Below are 18,522 nucleotides of genomic sequence, written 5' to 3' on the forward strand. Positions count from 1 at the left end.
TGATAATTTTATATAAATATTTATAAATTATTAAAGATTAAAGAAAAAGTTACAATAAAGTATTTGTTGTATATGTTGTAAGATACGATGTTGTAAGATACGAAACGACGGCTTAAATTAAATACATGAGATATTTCTTCCATTACATCCGGTCAAGTGTCATATCTCAGTCCTGGTCGGCCATTTTGGGTACTCTCGTCTAGGTCGACCTGTTTTTTTTCCCTTTTCTCTAATTTATTTATTTACGTTGTTTCCTTAATAAATTATTTCAGCTAGAGCCGTGTTGCCAAAGTACATTCAAGTGCCTATCAGGGTTGCCAGCTTGGCTTTTTTTTCAATTCTGATAATTTTATATAAATATTTATTAAATATAGATTATTAAAGAAAAAGTTACAATAAAGTATTTGTTGTATATGTTGTAAGATACGATGTTGTAAGATACGAAACGACGGCTTAAATTAAATACATGAGATATTTCTTCCATTACATCCGGTCACGTGTCATATCTCAGTCCTGGTCGGCCATTTTGGGTACTCTCGTCTAGGTCGACCGTTTTTAGTTCATTGGAAAATATCTAAATTATCTTACTTGAGAAAAAGTATTTCTTATTTATTTATTTTATTGTTGTCAAAAATTGAAAATTACAATAAAAAATTATAAAAAACAAAAATATCGAAAAAGAATTTACGATATATATAAATTAAATATTTTTTGTAAAATAAAAAATTCATTAAAAAAAAAGTATTTTCTTTGTAAAAGAATTTACGATATATATAAATTAAATTTCTTATTCATTGCTTGTACTTTTATTTTTTATAAAATAAAAAATTCATTTAAAAACATGTATGCAAATTTATTTCGATTTTTTTTCTTGTTGACTGTTGTCTGAAACCACGACCGCAAAATGTTACTATTTTTTTAGGGGATATTTGACCTATACACCGGTCAGACGGTGTACTTGCTGGTTATGCGACTTTGGAAATCGGCGATCTATGGGGCATTAAACTGCAATTCTGCCAATTTCTCAATGTATTCATGAATACGCATCTAAAATAATTACTTAAAAAATCATAGAGGTTGAGAGAGGAATAACAATGTTCAATTATAAATTTACCCAGATTAGATTACTTAAAAGCGTTGAAATTACGAAAATTACTGATTTATAATTTAGATTTATTTTGTGCTATTACAATTGCGATTCCTCAAAGCAAACGACGTATTTTCATGTTTTCGATATTGCGATTTAAAATAAAAAAATATTATCCTAGCATATTTCACCCTCTGAACACTTAGTAATTTCATATTTATTCATAATAGATTAAGTCTTGAACTAAAACAGTTTAAAAAAAATAAAATGAACAAGAAAATGCGAGATTTTATTTTGCCAATATGTAATAGAATATAGTTTGGCTTCGTTTAGATATTTTGTTTTCACCGGGAGCCGCCATCTTGATTTTTTTTAATACATACTACAATAGCTGTTTGTTTTTTGTACGCAAAATTCAAATTTTCCAATGTCTCTTTATTATATCAACAAAGTAATCCCCACCTCTTTTACATTTTTAATAATTTTCGTCTTGAGTTGACGGTCGATTAGGATTTTCAAGTTAAATTCAATTTTTACGATATCTTGTTTATTAAACTATGAGATGAAATTACAGAATAGGTTTGTTTTTTTTTTTGTTGTCTCCTCTCCATATTAAGAATGTGTTTCTAAACAATAACGTTATTTTAGCACAGACCGCATTCGCCATAAGTATCAGTTTTTTTTCTTTTTTGTTGAAATGTACCGTTTTTATAGCTAACTTGAATTTTCAAATATATTTTAAAAACAAATACTGAACCAAAAAAAAATAGTCTACTAAATGCTAACTATATATTTTATTGAAAAATAAATAAACTAAATTCATTATGTAGCAGATATGGAAATAACTTATTTCCATATTATTTCAAATAATCTAATTCTCAGTGTTTTCGATTTTTTTTTAAATTCAACTCCTAAGGCAAGGGAAATAACTCGAGAGGATTATAAATGCATTAGCTGTAACTATGGCAATCGAAGTTGCTACCAATGTCGGAAGAGAAAAGATGCAATGGATAACTCTTTCTCGCAAAATAATCTATAAAGTTGAACTATAGAACAAAAAAAAATCCCAATTCATTTATTTAACAATATTTGTTTTTAGAGTAGTTGCCACCGAAAGGTTTGTGTGAATAAGTGAGGGGAATAATTTAGATTAAAGGCTTGTTAGAAGTTTTTATTAGGAACTTGGGAATTCTTATTTTGAACCCAAGAATCTATACAGAATTTCAAACTGAGCCCATTATTTATAAACTAGGGTAGATTGTTCACATTCCATCAGACATGACCAGGTAGTAACAGATGAGGCATTTGTTAATTCTAAACGACAGTTGAGAATTCAATCTTCACTACAGGCAATAATAAGTAAAAATAACAAAGATTAACACTTCTACTCCCTCATGAATGACGAATTGAGAAAAGGAGGAAGTTTCATGGGAATATTAAATTCAAAAGCGGTTCCCAGTCGCATGTATATCCTCATCAGGGGAGACGATGTTAAGTTTTTGTAGCTCTTGTAGGGAGGTCATCAACGTCCTCCTACATATAGCGCCTGGTATTCCCAAGTGATCACCCAACGACAAAGACTATCTGATCATCCTAGGGATGATGCAGGTCTCGCACTGGGAGTTTAAAGTGAAAATGGTTTATGTAGAGCCAGCCTTACTCTCGTTTCAACCAGCCTGATCCAGCGGCAGGACAGAGTTGAGATAGCTGGAGGCCAAGTGGGATGGAGGAGCTGCAGAAAGTGTCAATGTCCTACATACAGCGCCTGGTTTTCTCAAATGATCATCCATCTGGTACTAATTAGACTTAAACTTGCTTGCATAAACCGAAATATTGTGGAGATGAGAATAGTATATTAGTATATGCATTATGACCCCCCCCCCCACACACACACTCAAAAACTAATATCATTTATAGCTCATTTCATAAAAATGCAAATTTTTTTTAAATGCAACATAGCATCTATTTTTTAACAAAAGAAACGCTGTATAAGATAGAATTCATAAGAAAAAGGCATGGACATAGTTGGCATGGAAGCCTTCGTTCAGTCTCAAAAGATAATAGATACTCTCTGTAAAGGTAACTGCACATGAAATTGTGAGGCAATAGTTGCAAAATCTAACCACACCTCTTCTGAATCGACACTGCTTGGGTCGAGTGTCAACGAGAAGTCGAGGACAATACGAAGAGAGCACATACAACACCAAATGGTCACCCATTTTAGTACTGACCACGCTCCACGTTGCTTAACTTTGGTGAACTAACGGGAACTGGGGTGTCAACGTGATTATCACGTTAATGATTATAATATTTCTTTTATAGCATTTTTTTCTGGCATTTAAAGTTGATTTAGACTGATTTGGCTGTGGCAAATCCAAATCTGATCTCAGATTTGTTCTATCGCATCACATTTCTATGCAATCAATATACCACATTTGCATGCATTTTGAAAAAATGTGACAATGATACATGTTCATTCACATAGTTCTAAGGCAGCAAATTTAGGACTGCAAACCCCATGAGGACTTGCTAACAATTATAAAGCCAGAAATTAATTATCTTTGTTTTTCTTTCAGCCAATTGTCATGACAGTAAAGAAGATAGCATTGCAGCAATGAAATTAGTCCATTATCAACTGCAGTAAGACACCACGAAAAAATATTCTGCTCGGTGTGACTCTTTAGTATTGATTTCTTTCACTATACACCTGACAAGTATGCTTGTGTGTTGATTCCACACAAACTAACAAATGTTTGGCTCTTTTACAATGATCAACAAATAGACAGAATCGAATAACTAAAGTATTAATACAAGAATGTCTATAAATAATCTTATCTTTCATTTGAAATTTAGAATTTATCATAATGCTTATAAATTACATCTGTTATGGATATATCATTTTTTCAAGAGACAAATCAAAAATATGGATTAGAATTTTATATTCAGTCTCCAGTTTATCAACATGATATAGAGAAAGAACACTTTCTCACGTTTTATCAGTTTTTTTTTTTTCTACACCAATAAATTTGTCAGTTTCACTCGACTGCAGAATCACATTTCCGATTTTGGCAATATTGAAATTATGGCAGCATCTTGAATTTTCAAAGAATATGAAACCATTTTCCTTTTCATTTGAAAATATTTTTGACTGCCCTAAAATTGTTGAAAATAAAACTTATCACAATAAAATTGTCTGCATCTGATGAATAGCTTGAGAAAAGGGATAAAATTCAATGCAACTTTTTTAAAAAGTCACAAAGAGGTAATACAGAAACTTTTCCATAATCTGTATAGTTTGTTTGTTTTTTTTGTAAAAATAAACGTTTTGTATGATAAAAATACTTTGTCCTTTTTTTTTTTGTATTTTTTTATTCAATTGCGCATGAATATATCTTCCTTTTAGCGAAAAATGTTATTTTTATACATTCTTCTAAAATTCCTTTTGTTTATTTCATATATTTTGGATTACTATGATTAAATATTTAAAATTTCAAGTTATAATTTCTTTTTTATTTAACTGTGCATGAATTCATTATCTTTTTCAGTTAAAAATTCATTATTTTTTCCTGAAATTGTCTTTTCATAGCAATGTATTCAAAGAATATAAAATAATTATCCTAGATGGTTGATATGCCGCAAACCAAACCTTATAATCAGCACATATAATCTTCCTCTGAGGTTATCAGAAGTAAACCCAAGTTTTACATTATACATCCATCATATTCACTTATTTCTATTTATGCAACACACTTCCTCGAACCCCATTAATCAGATTTCACTTTCATATATCATGTCTATGTGCACATGCATGATAAGCTCTTCACTTGATTGACCGTGGTAATGCTTTGCTAGTTAGTAATGACAGAAGTTTTCTTACTCTATCCATTCCTAATTCTTGCAATCACACTAACATCTGCTCTGTGTTCTAATGATATCACAAAAGTAATAAAACGTTTCAACTTTGCTTAATTATTCCCTCAATTACTTTCCAGACTTGTAGTTACCTCTATCTTTTATTAATTTAAGTTGTATTAAGTTTTTGACATTCATGATTAAAGAAATTACTCTCAAAATATCCTGAAGATATTTTTTTTATAAACTATTATTTGAATTGTGCATTGGATAATTGGTAATTCTGCTACACTTGTCTGCCCAATGCATAAAAGTATCACAACAGATTGAATTGCATCTGACTCCTTTTTCACAAACTGGAGTAGTTTTTCTTTTCTTTTTTCTTTTTTTTACAGCGGAAAAACATGCTTTTATGAGAGCACGTTGAAATCAGCCATTATGGATTTTTTTTTTTTTTTTTTTACATAGGCATCAAGGCTAAGAGGTCACTCGAGGATATGGGTTTAATCCTTTATCCTTTTATGCGGGAAAAAAACTTTCTGACCACGAGAGTAAAGATCTGATGTTTAAATGTTTCATTGCATTTTAAACTTACTTTAAAATGTTTACAGACAACACCCACAAGATTGTAAGTATTTTGGTTATTTCATTTTTACTGTGAATATCTAAATTAACAATTAGTAATTTAAAACACGCACATGTTTTTTTTTTTTTATTTTAACATACGCAGGTTTCGTTTGTTGGTTTTGGTCGTTTTTTTTTTTTTATTTTTTTTTTTAATATATTATTCGTTCGTCTGATCATTTTGTTTTAGGGTGAATACCTTGAAAAGGACGTTCTGATTTCTTTTTACATTTTAAAACGAATCAAAAAATAAAAGAACTTTTAATTACATGACCTATTTTGGGCCTTCGTAATTTTCGTGTTTACAAAATGTAGTTTATTGCATTCTGCGAACGCCAGAATCACTCGGTTTTGGACTAATTAATTTATGTTTTGTACAAACAAGGTAATTTTTTTTTTTTAGATTTAATTCAATATCTTAGAACTTTACTAATTATCTTTGAAATAGACCCAGAAAACTAATATTTATCATTTAAAGGATTTTTTACAATGAATTTATTTAACTTCAAAATTTAGCTGAATTGGGTAGCTCGCGGTGAAAACATTTTCATAACTTTTTTTTTTTCCCATGTGTACAAATATTTTTTCCTTTTGGAAATTAAGTTTAGTCCTTAATCTTTCAAATACAATCAAAAAGTAGTCGACAAACTCCAAAAAAATTATGATAAATCGGCTTTCAAAACTAGCTCATCCATTTTTGCCCGTAACTAAATAATATACTTTCTAAAATTTGTTTCATTTTTCTGTTAAATAGTTATAAATATACATTAAAAAAAAATGTATATTTTGTTCGTTTATTTTATTTAATCAAGTGCTTACTTTCAATATTAAAATATTTTTTATATTAATTACATTGTTTTATTTTAAAACTAACAACTCGAAATAGACATCTGGAAATCACCACGGGGAGATAACTCCAGTTAAAGCGCCGACACTACATCCCATCTTTAATACTAGTTTTTTTCCTAAAAATCGAACCTTTTGCTCTGTATCAATAGTTTTTTCGCTGTAAATAAGAAATTACTTGAGATATTAAGTGGAATTTTTTTTCGGAGGACTTCCTTCCATAACAGAAACGTACAATATAACCTGTTTTCGATATTTTCATTTTTTAATGTCTTAATTAAACTGTATAAGTACTAAGAAAAAAAGAGGCAAAATTGCTCATTTATTTTTAATCTTTTTATAAATAGATATTTATTTTTAATAAAATATTGGCACTGGATGACGAGTGTGAACCTTGCACAAACATTGGTCTATTTAGCCATGAAAAGTTGCTTTTTCAGGCGAAAAAAATATTTTAAAAAAAGCCAAAGAAAATGTCAAATTGATTTTAAACTCCAATAATCGAGCATGTTTTGTTTTGACTTTTTTCTTTGAGTGAATTTCATTCATACTTTTATTTTGTGCTTGTTTTCATTTCATTTTAAATTTATTTTATTCCAAATTTATTTTATTTCATTTTAAATTCATTACTTTATTTTTTATACTAAATATTTTTTTTTGTACATTTATAATAAAAATACTTACGCAACTATTTAAGTGGACAAAGGACTTTGATTCTTCTCATAATTTCCTCAAAGAACGAAAAATACTTGCCTTTACGATGCAATGTAGGGGTTGTTATCAGGAGATGACTCAAAATCTTGTGACACAAAAATTTTTCGCTGCAAAATTCATAAGAGTCAGAAGACATCCATTAAAAAAGGATCTTTTTTTTTTTTAACTTTACAAGAATTTATAAAAAATTGTGTATGTCTGGTCTAGACAGATCACTGGTGTTGTTGCTGCTGTCTATGAGAATTAAATGTGACTACCCTTTATCAATGGTATCAATACCTCAGAGACGTCACGAGCCATCATATGGTGTCGAACCCATGTCATTTAGTACGTGTAACAATTTGGAGTTTAAAATTAATTTGGCATTTTCTTTGGATTGGGGGGGGGGGGCTAAAAAAGTTTTTTGTGGTGAAATAGACCAATGCTTACGCAGGGTCCACACTCGTCATCAAGTGCCAAAATATTTTATAACAAAAAAATATTTACGTTGAAATGTTTGTTAAATAATGCTTTTATTTTTAATGTTTTTAGAAATGGATATTTAGTTCGTATTTAGAATTCAACCTAATAATTAAAAAAAATACTGAAAAATCTTTGATGTATTCGTCATGGACTGGAAAACGTCATATTCCCAAATTCATGTAAATTGATCAAGTAGTTTCATTTTGATAAAGAAAAATATTTTATAACGATTAATGTGAAATATTTTTTAAGTCTTTAAACTCTTCAACTTTATAAAATGTTACAATTTTTATCAACTTGAATTTTTTTTTGTATATAATTTAACAATAATTATTTTTTATACCTACAGACACTATTGTTTAATGCTTATGCAATCATCAGCGTAGGTTGTGACAATTCCTGCCGGTCATGAGATACGAACCTCGCCACAAAGTTAGTTATTCCACAGACAGTAGCCATCCTTAAGTATTCTTGAAGGGGCTTACATATAATTATATATATATTTTTTTTTTTTTTTTTTTTACTATAATAATTAAATACCTACAGACACTAGTGTTTCAGCCTTTCGGGAATCTCCAGTGCAGGGTGTCACGATTAACACCAGTCGATAGATTCGAACTCGGCAACACGAGCCATTTGTGGCTCGATTAGCTACCATCAACCGCGAGAAATAACACTGAATTTAAACATTTTAAATATTTTTAATCACAGTGAGCTAATTATTATACGATGATATATATTACAAGTGTTTGTCAAGTTTTAAATGAAACCCTCGGAAAAAAAAAAGAATCTAACTCTTCGGTTGATATCATTTGTTAAATGTTAAAAGTTTATTTTATACTTTTACATGTTTAATGCTTATGTGACTTCGTTTTATTCTTGAAATGATGTCACAAACAAAAATTCTTACTATTAGAGTATAAGTGCTGACATATTTTAACAAAACCTATTTTTCTTTGCAGAAATTGTATTTTTCTGACCTAATAGGCAAAATATTACCACAAGATTTCCGCAATATATGTACCACATTTGTTGCTGAGGCGTACATTGAAAATGGTACTTCTCAACTTATGGCATCTAGAATGGTAAGCTATTTTGAGAATTTTATGAATTAAAAATGTCATTTTTTGTTTGTTTTTAAGAAATATATTGATAACATTTCTTTTATTTGAAAATTTTAATATATTTACCTCTTTTTATTATTCATTCCCATTAGGCTGCTACGGAGGTGAGCGCACTACTTATGAATTGTATATTCAATATTGAAAGCTTGGAGAATGTTATAAACAGGATTCAAATATTACGCAATATAACTAGCCGAATGCACCCGGAAAAGAGTCTTCCGTTAGTTCCAATAATGCAGAAAGTGACACGTCAACTGACCGGTTTGTTATCCTTCATTATTAGTATTTTTTTTTTTTTTTTTTTTTTTGAGGGGGTAATTTTTGTCTATCTTGCTTTAAATATGTTTGTAAATAGCTAGAAATCAGTATTTTTTTTCTCTTATTGAAAGAAAAATATCCTGTGACTTTACAATAACAAGATATTTAACAAAAAAATTAAAAACTAAATTTACTCTACATATTCTGGCACAAACTAGCTTCCATTAAAAAAATTTTTTTTTTTTTTTCAACAAAAGTAAAAATATTGATATTTCATTATTCAAAAATAAATGCTGTCATCCAATATAATTATTATGGAAGCCATATTTTATTGTTTACTCAATAATAGGTCTGTTTTCATTTTTTTTTTTTTTTTTTTTAATTATTATATACTTCTAATTTTATGTAATACCTATGAATTCTTATTAATTGCATAAGATGATTTTTTTTATAAAATTAAAACTAGGGTGAATTTTGAACAAGAATCAAAATATTTACTTATTAAGTTTTTAAGAATGTACTATTACTTATCAAAACTTATTGTCTTCTATTGCAGGTATTGAATTGTATCTAAGATTACAGTCTTATTTATTAACCGAAAAAGAGCTACGAGAAAACCATTTCCCCCGTCCTGATGGTACAGGAAATACAAAATTCTATCATTCTGAAAGAACAAACGAAGAGTATTTTGCCAGTAAATATCAAAACATTTTTCTATAAATTTTCTATGGTTTTCAGTGATTAGATATGAAAATAAACACCCCTTTCTCCTTTTTTTTTTCTCACAAGATGATGCAAGACGTTGTGTTCGCTGTTCCAACACATTTGAAAATATTTGCTCATACCACTGGGCAAAATTGGCCACAAAACAATGTAAGTCTTTGTTTTTATACTTTTCTCTTTCAACATATAATACTAGCCGTGTTTACCCAACATCGTTCAGGTGTATATCTAAAGTATTTAAAGAAAATTCATTGAAAATATAATTGTTTACATTTATTTCATTCAAATTAATTTTGAATGCATACTATTCATAATGAATTGTAGATAACAATTTTATCATGGTTAGAATAATTGATATTTATTTTTAATGGTGACCATTCTAATTTTTATACAATTTATGTTGGAAATTTATGTATCCTTAATTTTAATGCATAAAATCTTTGTTTTTTCCAGGTGGAAATAGTTTTGAGAAGCATTATAAATGTTGCAATGGAAAAGTTAACTCCATAGGATGTACAGTTGCTCCAGTAAGTAAACATTTTGATTCTTGTTCAAAATTTTGCCTATGTTAAAAAATATACAAAGGACTATATTTGTTTTACATAACCATGCCAGAAAGAGAATAGCATATCCCAAAAATCACTAATTGTGTAAGTAGATTTATTTTAAAACAAAAAATTATATTTTATGGCTAGCTAAGGAATAAATATCTCGCGATGCCATTTTAAAAACAGTCAAGAAACAAACAAAATAACTTAACATAATTCAAACTTGCAAGATTTTTGTTGTAATGCCTACAAATTCCCATTAATCGGTTAATAAAATTTGATTTATAAAAACAATACTATTTGATGAATTTATGTGATTATTAGAATAAAATATTTTCTTTCTGTCATAGGTATGTAGAGGGAATTCTGGACAAATGCAATATTTTTATTTAATGCATATTGTATAGTTGTAAATAATTATTTTTTATTGATTTGTTGTTGTAATTTTATCATTGTTTTAATTTATAATTTTAATTGTGATTATTTACTAATTCCTTTTAGTTTTTTTTTTTTTATAAAGTATAAATTAACTTATTTGCTAAATTTCTATGCTTAATGGTAATTGCATTCCCACTTTATTTTCAGTATCATGTTCATCACAATAATAAATTTGACACATCAGGATACAAAAACACAGTTTTCTATCCAATGTCACATATGCATCTGCAGGTTTTTTCTCTGGATTGTGAGCTGGTAAGTTATTTTTTTAAATCTTGTCTCACCATAACACAATCTTTCCCCCAAAAATTTTGTACCTAGCTTTGAGTAAATCAGCAACTTTTATTCAATTAATTGCATTCAATAACATAAAACTGCATTGTAAATTGATAAACCAAACCTCAAACCTATTTGTGCTTTGTGATCATATTAAAAGGAGTATAGTCATCCCATTTGAAATAATTGCCTATCTCAAAAGTTCAGCAAGTTTTTTGTATCAGACTTGAAATTCATAACTTTTTCTTCTCCACTATTTAACAGATCTATACTACAGCTGGCATGGAAGTTGCTCAAGTAACGCTCATCAATCCGGAATGTGATGTTGTTTATGAAACGTTCGTCAAGCCAGATAATCAAATATTGGATTATAATATGCGGTAATTACCTTCAGCTAATTTGTTTTTATGTTATTCTTTCATTTATAAATATCATGGACATGAAAAATATATGGACTCTTAATTTCAACGTATTTGAAATATCATTCATCGAAATAATTGAAAGATTTGCATATGAATATGACAGTGTATTTTACCACACAAAATATTTTAAGCACTAATATGGTTAAAAAGTGTATTAACCCTGCCCCCTCATGTTCATTAGATTAAAATGGGTTTTAGCTGATATTATGTAAATCTGACACTCCAATCAAAAGGTTATAATTTTTTGTAAATGTGTACATTTTTTTTTCTTTTAGATTTAGTGGAATTCAAGAATCAGATCTAAAAAACGTAACTACATCATTGAGAGATGTACAGGATCAACTTTTACGGTATATCTCCGCACATACGATCCTTGTTGGACATAGTTTAGAATGCGATTTGAGGTCCCTTAAGGTAAGCATTGAGAAATTATAGTCTAATTAAGAACCTTTTTTACATCCTCCTACAAAGTACACATTGTAAATTAAGCTTTCTTTTCCTTTTTAAAACAAGAATTTATTTTGAATGGATTAATTTAAAGCAGAGGAGGCATTCTTTCTATTCATGCATTGTTAAATATGTGATTCCTTGAATCTTTTAGCATTGATTTAATACTTTTTATTTTTCTTTAGATCGTCCACAGTAACGTGGTTGATACGTCAGTTCTGTACGCACGCTTGTCGGGAAACTCGTATAAGACAGGACTGAAAAAATTGGCACAAGATCATCTCCAAATGAAAATCCAGGATAATCGTAAGTATATTCAACACTGTATTTATTGCATTCAAAACTTTCAATATATGAAGATTTGTTAAGAATGTTAAAGCCATAAATGACTCTCTATTCAATAGTTTAAATGCTTGAAAATTCTTTAAAACTTTCTAAGAGTCACAATGTAATCCCTTGTCTTGGTTTTGTTTTTCAGCCGATGGTCATGACAGTAAAGAAGATGCCATTGCAGCAATGAAATTAGTCCATCATCAACTGCAGCAGGAAGCCATTGAAAATTATTATACTCCATGTAAATTAAGAAGGAGACTTGAGGAAATTCTATCACTTATCAATTACTAAAGTATTAATAGATGCTCAATATAAATTGCATTGATTACAGGAATTTTTCTTACCTTTATGGTTTTTTTCTACTCAAATCAAATTTGTCAGTTTTACTCAACTGCAGAATAACATTTTTGATTTGGACAGTATCGGAATTATGGCAGCATCTTGAATTTTCAAGAATATAAATCCATTTCCCTTTTATTAGAAAACATTTTTGACTAACCTGAAATTCTTGAAAAGACCTTGTATCACAATGAAATATCTGCATCTGATGAATTGCTCGAGAAAACGAATAACATTCTTTACACTGTCATCTTCAATCAAGCCGAATGGTTTCACTTGCTCCACAAAAACTGTGCAATACAAAAAAAGTACTCATCCATTTTAAACAAGCCACTTTTACCAATCAATTTTCTTTTTGTTAAAAAGAATAAATAAAAATACAAGAAAAACTGGAACACGATCATTTTACAATTACCAAAACAATCACTCATCCACAACATCATTTAACCCCAAAAAACGAATTATATTCACTTTTTTCTAAATTGGAGACGTTTATACTAACTAAAAAAAAATCGATTAGACAACTTCTAGTTTTGTGTAATTTTTAACATGTGTTTTGTATTGTCTCTTTTCTGAATTTAAAACACAGTAATATTATATCCAACATTTTTTCCCTTATTTCCTTCCATTTTTTTTTTTTTTTTTTTTTTTACATCATTAGAATAATGTTTCATTCGTGTAGATTCCATACAATTTTTTTGATCTTTACACTCTTCCTCAAAAAATATTTTATATTATTTTAAAGAAGGCAGCTCAAAAATAACTTCCATTCAATTTAAAAAATCGTCAAACAGAAACAACGCAAAAAAAAAAAAAATTGTAAAAATATTTTTGTAAATAAATTTTTTATACGTAAAATGTTTTTTTTTTCTCTTTTGATCTTACTGTGCATGCATACATCCTCTTGCTTTCAATTAAAATTCTTTTCTTTTTTTTTTATTATTATTATACCCCCCCATTGTTTTACTCTTCTTCCACCTTCACTCTAAAACCCATTTTAATTTAAATAGTTTTTTATTACTATGATTTAGCTCTAAATTTTCAGGTTATAGCCTTTTTTTTTTTTTTAATAGACTTGTTCAATTTTTAAGTGAGTTTTCTAAACAAGTTAACCATAAACGTGTTTTGTAAATATGATTTACAGGAACTAAACACTAGTTTATAAAATCAAGTAGAGGAACCATTAATACCTTTGTTTAAAATAATTTATAATCTGAAAAGTTGGTGCTTATGAATTATTAAAATAAATTTGGAATTCAATAAAAATAGAAAATTAAAAGTTAATGTTCTGAATCTTACAGACAAACATCAAAAATTAACATTTAGCCGAAACCCCTTTTTTTTTTTTTTAATGATTTTTTTTTTTCAATCTAAATTTTAACTTTTTCACTCATGAAACATAGAATGTTTCCAGAATAATTTCTTTATTTTTGTTTTCTGGTGATAAACTATTATTTGAATTGTGCTTTGCATAATTAGCTAATCTTTTTACATTGTAGTTTTATGTAATTTTTATACGTTCAAATACTTTATACTTGCCATGAACTCATAAGAATTCAAACAGTGTCCATTTATGATTTTCAATCCTTTCATAATATTCTTCATCTTACAACTGGCAATTCACGAATTTTATCAACCATCCTTGAGTGTCTTTTTGGCCTTCATAAGTGATGACTCCTGAGTTAAAAATAAAATAGTTTTGTAATTTTAAATACATACCTATTAAAATTTCATCTATCTGTACTGTTGATATTGGTTTTAAAATAATAAATGAACTCGTCTCCTCATAAGGAAACAGTTAGGCAATGTGGGGAAAGTCTAGCTCTCCAAAAAGGGCATTCTGGATAAGAATCAAAATTCAGATCGTCTCAGTCTAAACATAGCATCAAAAATGTATGAGGTACTTACTTGGTATAGAAAAGTAATGCTGTACACGGAAAATTATGAAAAATAATCAAATAGAATTTTCATAAAAAATAAAAATAATTTAGTGCTTTTGACACAGATAGGAGACAATCACTGAGTCTTGACTTATTCACCGTGATGAAAATTATTTTTTTTCTAAATAAAATTTATATATTTAAATGTTTGGAGGTACAAAATTTGTATAAAGCTTTAAATAAAATATGTGGAAGATTCTCTAGAGCTCTTTCGGCTATCATCTCATTAGGAGGAAATCGATAGTGTAACAAAATAAGATTATCTCGAAAGTTGAAAGAGTTCTAATGGGCAACTATTGAATGTGTCAAAAGTACGGGGACAAAGTAAAATTAAACTTTATAGGCACAACGAGGGGAGAAAAAAAAAAAAAAAGGCGGGAGAAAAGATTCAAAGTTCCCCAAAGAGAAACAATGTGTTCGCCGTTTCTTTTTGCAGGCATAAAGAAGGTTTACGCACCGCGATAGAGACAGACTCCAAAATGTTTAAATGGTTTCTGGAGTCCGCTGTATGTAGCACCTTGAACCATTCGATTTTATATCTATCAGCACAGCACGGATTGTCAACCAAATGCTGGCCAATAGCAGAGTCCAAGGCTGCAGAAGGAGGGAGACTACCAGATCCCATCCTCCCATGTCTGATCTAAGATGGAACGTGCTGGTTTATACGAGTCAAAAGATGCAAGGATGTTCGCCCAACATAACCAGCATCGCCCTGGCATTTAAATTGATACACAATATTGCTATTTTGGATGTAAGGCAAACTATCCTTGTGAAAAGAAGGAAAAACAGGTCTCGTAGTATATACCAAAAGCAACAACACAGAATAGAAGCAGTGGTAAATACTTCTGCGAATCTGTTTGAAAAGTCTATTACTCTTATCCCCAATCCACGGTAATTTTAAATAAACCGGGCATTTCAAAGGTCCAAACATTTTAAGGGATTTAAAATCCGCAGCCTTTTTGAAAATACAGTCATCAATAAGGTCAACAGGATAACCATTATTGATGAATATTTCCCTGATCTTATCGAGTTCGGCCTCTAGTCTGTTAGGTGAACAAATCATGAGGGCTCTATGTACTGGTAAAAAAGACAACCAGTTCACATATAGGCCAGTAAATGTCGGCTTCCTACAAATTGTAGTGAGAAAGACCCCCACCCACATCCACCCGTTGTCGTTCGATAAGAACATCCAAGAAGGGAAGTGAATTATCTTTCTCACTTCCCATAGTGAAAGTTAGAGCCCCATGCAAAGAATTCAACCTATTAAAAATGTTGACGCTTTACCATGCGATGGAAAAATAGTAAAAGTGTTGTCAACATATATCTGAAATATGTAGTGGGTTTTGTTATAGAGTTAAACAGAATGGATTCATAATATCCAACAAAAATATCCGCTAAACTTGGGGCCAACGGACTCCCCATTGAAACGCCGTCAACCTGACAATACATGATATCACAAAAACTAAACTCCACAGATTTTGTACACATTAAAACGAGTTCAATAAGAATCTCTTTAGAAAACCATGGAGCGGTCAGGCGACCACCATACAGCATGTCGGTACATATACGTATAGTCTCATCCAACAGTATGGAACAACTTGCTTATTGATTTTGGGGAGACCATACATTCTGGGACGTTGTGACCCAGAGGGTCTAATCCTGTCATAGACGTCCTTGCAAAAAACATTCTTTTTAAATAGTGCAAGTAGATGCCTTTACATTTTGGCCTTGTTCTTGCAAGTATTATCCGTCAAGAACGAAGTCAAAATGCAAAGGCGTCTACTTGAACTAATTAAAAAGAATGTTTTTTGCAAGGACGTCTATGACAGGATTAGACCCTCTGGATCACAACGTCCCAGAATGTATGATCTCCCCAAAATCCATAAGCAAGGTGTTCCACTTTTTTTTTTCTCCCCTCGTGCCAATATTTTAATCGTTTTTAAACGAAAATAAATTTAATTTTAGTTTGTCCCCATACTTTTGGCACATTCAATAGTTCCCCTTTAGAACTCTCTAAACTTTTGAGATAATATTTTGTTACGCTATCGATTTCCTCCTGATGAGTGATAGCCGAAAGAGCTCTGGAGAATCTTCCGCATATCTTATTTAAAGATATATATATATATATATAAAAATGTTTGTTTTGTTTTGAGTTTAATTTGCATAAATACATCCTTTCCCTTTCAGTTAAAATTCATTCTTTTTCTTCCCCCCCCCCCCCCCAAAAAAAATTATTTTTTTCACACTCTTCTAACAAAATCTTAAAATCCGTTTTGTTTATTTTATCATTTTGGATTACTATGATTAAACATTGCTGCAACGATACCTGATGGTTCTTCAGATGTAACCTTCTTCATCTTTTCTTTTAAATTTTTATGACTGATCAACAGACTGCTTCTATAACTTTGGGATTACAATGAAGTCTCCAAAACAAGGCACAGTGTCACTTTGACATAAGAGGCTACTTTGTGCAATCAAATTCGTAGGGAGTTGAACAGTCAGATGTCTGTTCACATTACACTTGAACTTGTGCATGTGTGTACAGTCAGGAAAACAGGAACCTGGGAGGGAATTTCAGAGTCTTAAAGTTTGAAGGAAGAAACTATTTGAGCAAAAGGATTTTCAACATCTAGGGATCTCTATAGTGTAAGGGTGGGATGTTGCTGCTTGTCGGTTTAGTCGAGTGATATTAATGTTGAATGCTTGAAGTTCACCAAAGCACATTCTATTAAAATGCTTTGGACATTCCGTATTTAATCAAAACCTCTAAAACTTCATAAAATATGTTTTTAAGGCGAAAATATTTGTAATTATATCGCTATATAATCTCCTTACACTCTCCATTTTTCTTTAATGTATATTTTTGATACTTATGCAAAATATGGACTATGCTATTTCTATGGGCCCAAAGGTCAAAATCCTTTTAGATTTTTGATTCTGTGACCTTTTGCGGAAGAAAAGATGGTGCCAAATGAATGTCAGACTCCTGAACATTATACTATTTTTCACAAGCATAAATCTTGTGCATGTGCGAGAACGCCAGCTATATTTAAAGATGGCTGACAATCATTCAAATACAACATGATGAGTTACTTAAAACCCTAGTAGAACCCCAAACCAATTAACATACAAATATTTTATTTCCAATTAAATTCTTTATTATATTGGACTTGATATCTATAGTCTATTTCAGAGTCAAGAATATTTGTAGAAAATAAAACTTTTTTTTTTTTTTTTTTTTTTTTCAAACATTTTCTGTAATACTGCTTCAATATTCTGTATAACTTAAGATTTGTTTGTTAAATCTTGATATTTCTCATGTAGAGTCATTTATATTCTACCAATATGACTCGTCACAAAATTATAGCTGTTTTTACCTACACCGAGGAGGTTATGTTTTCAATCATGTTTATAACTATGTTTGATCATTTTGGTACAGACCAGAGTTCACATTGCTTGACCACATTGATCACTAGCAGGACTTGTTAACCGGTGTTGCCCAGTGGGATGCATGCCCTCTCTTCATAAAAAAATCAACTACGGTTGTTGTTGGTCAATCCCCAACGTCCTAACGTTAAGAACATATTTTGGAATAGACATCCCTAACCTTTTCGTGTTAAGAACGTTGTATGGAATAGACATGACCAACCTCGCCATGGTAAGAACAGCTTTCGGAATAGACACCCCATTTTATGAGTGAAGTGGAACCGTCAAAGTATTTGACCCAAATTCAACCTTGATACATGTCAGCATACCCACCTGCAAAGACTAAACAAAAAAAAGTGGGGGGTGGGTGGCAATGTCCTGATTTAAAATTGAGTTAGAAGCACAATGTTCCAAGCATTTTATAAACCAATTGTGCAGATCTAGAAAGATGGTGTACAACCATAAAAATATTTTGCCATCAATGTCCATCCATTAGAAGCTAAAAATATGTCTTGGGAAATAGACAAAAGTTTGCTATGGACAGAGGCAAATATATCCACTATTTTTTTTTCTGTACTAACGCTTTATATGCACTATCTATCCATGCAAGAAAATTATATCAAATGTGGCATACTGTCTTGACTTTTTTAATAGTGATTGTAA

At 30.1% G+C, this 18,522-nt stretch overlaps 1 protein-coding gene and 1 long non-coding RNA gene across 2 annotated transcripts in view; one reads left to right on the forward strand and one right to left on the reverse strand.

Moving 5' to 3' along the window:
- The first annotated feature begins 5,440 nt into the window (after positions 1-5,440).
- The window catches only part of LOC145280195 (uncharacterized), a 44,030-nt gene continuing 30,948 nt past the window's right edge, over positions 5,441-18,522 (forward strand). Inside the window, exons 1-2 of the transcript XR_013868569.1 lie at positions 5,441-5,567; positions 8,548-8,970. The gene's annotated coding sequence lies outside the window, so the exon portion shown is untranslated. The remainder of the gene's footprint in view (positions 5,568-8,547; positions 8,971-18,522) is intronic.
- The window catches only part of LOC145280211 (uncharacterized), a 65,933-nt gene continuing 53,094 nt past the window's right edge, over positions 5,684-18,522 (reverse strand). Inside the window, exon 2 of the long non-coding RNA XR_013868579.1 lies at positions 5,684-6,541. This is a non-coding gene — a long non-coding RNA (uncharacterized LOC145280211). The remainder of the gene's footprint in view (positions 6,542-18,522) is intronic.

Source organism: Euprymna scolopes, chromosome 7 (genome assembly GCF_053919585.1).
Source record: "Euprymna scolopes isolate OS-2025 chromosome 7, ASM5391958v1, whole genome shotgun sequence".
Lineage (NCBI taxonomy): Eukaryota > Metazoa > Mollusca > Cephalopoda > Sepiida > Sepiolidae > Euprymna > Euprymna scolopes.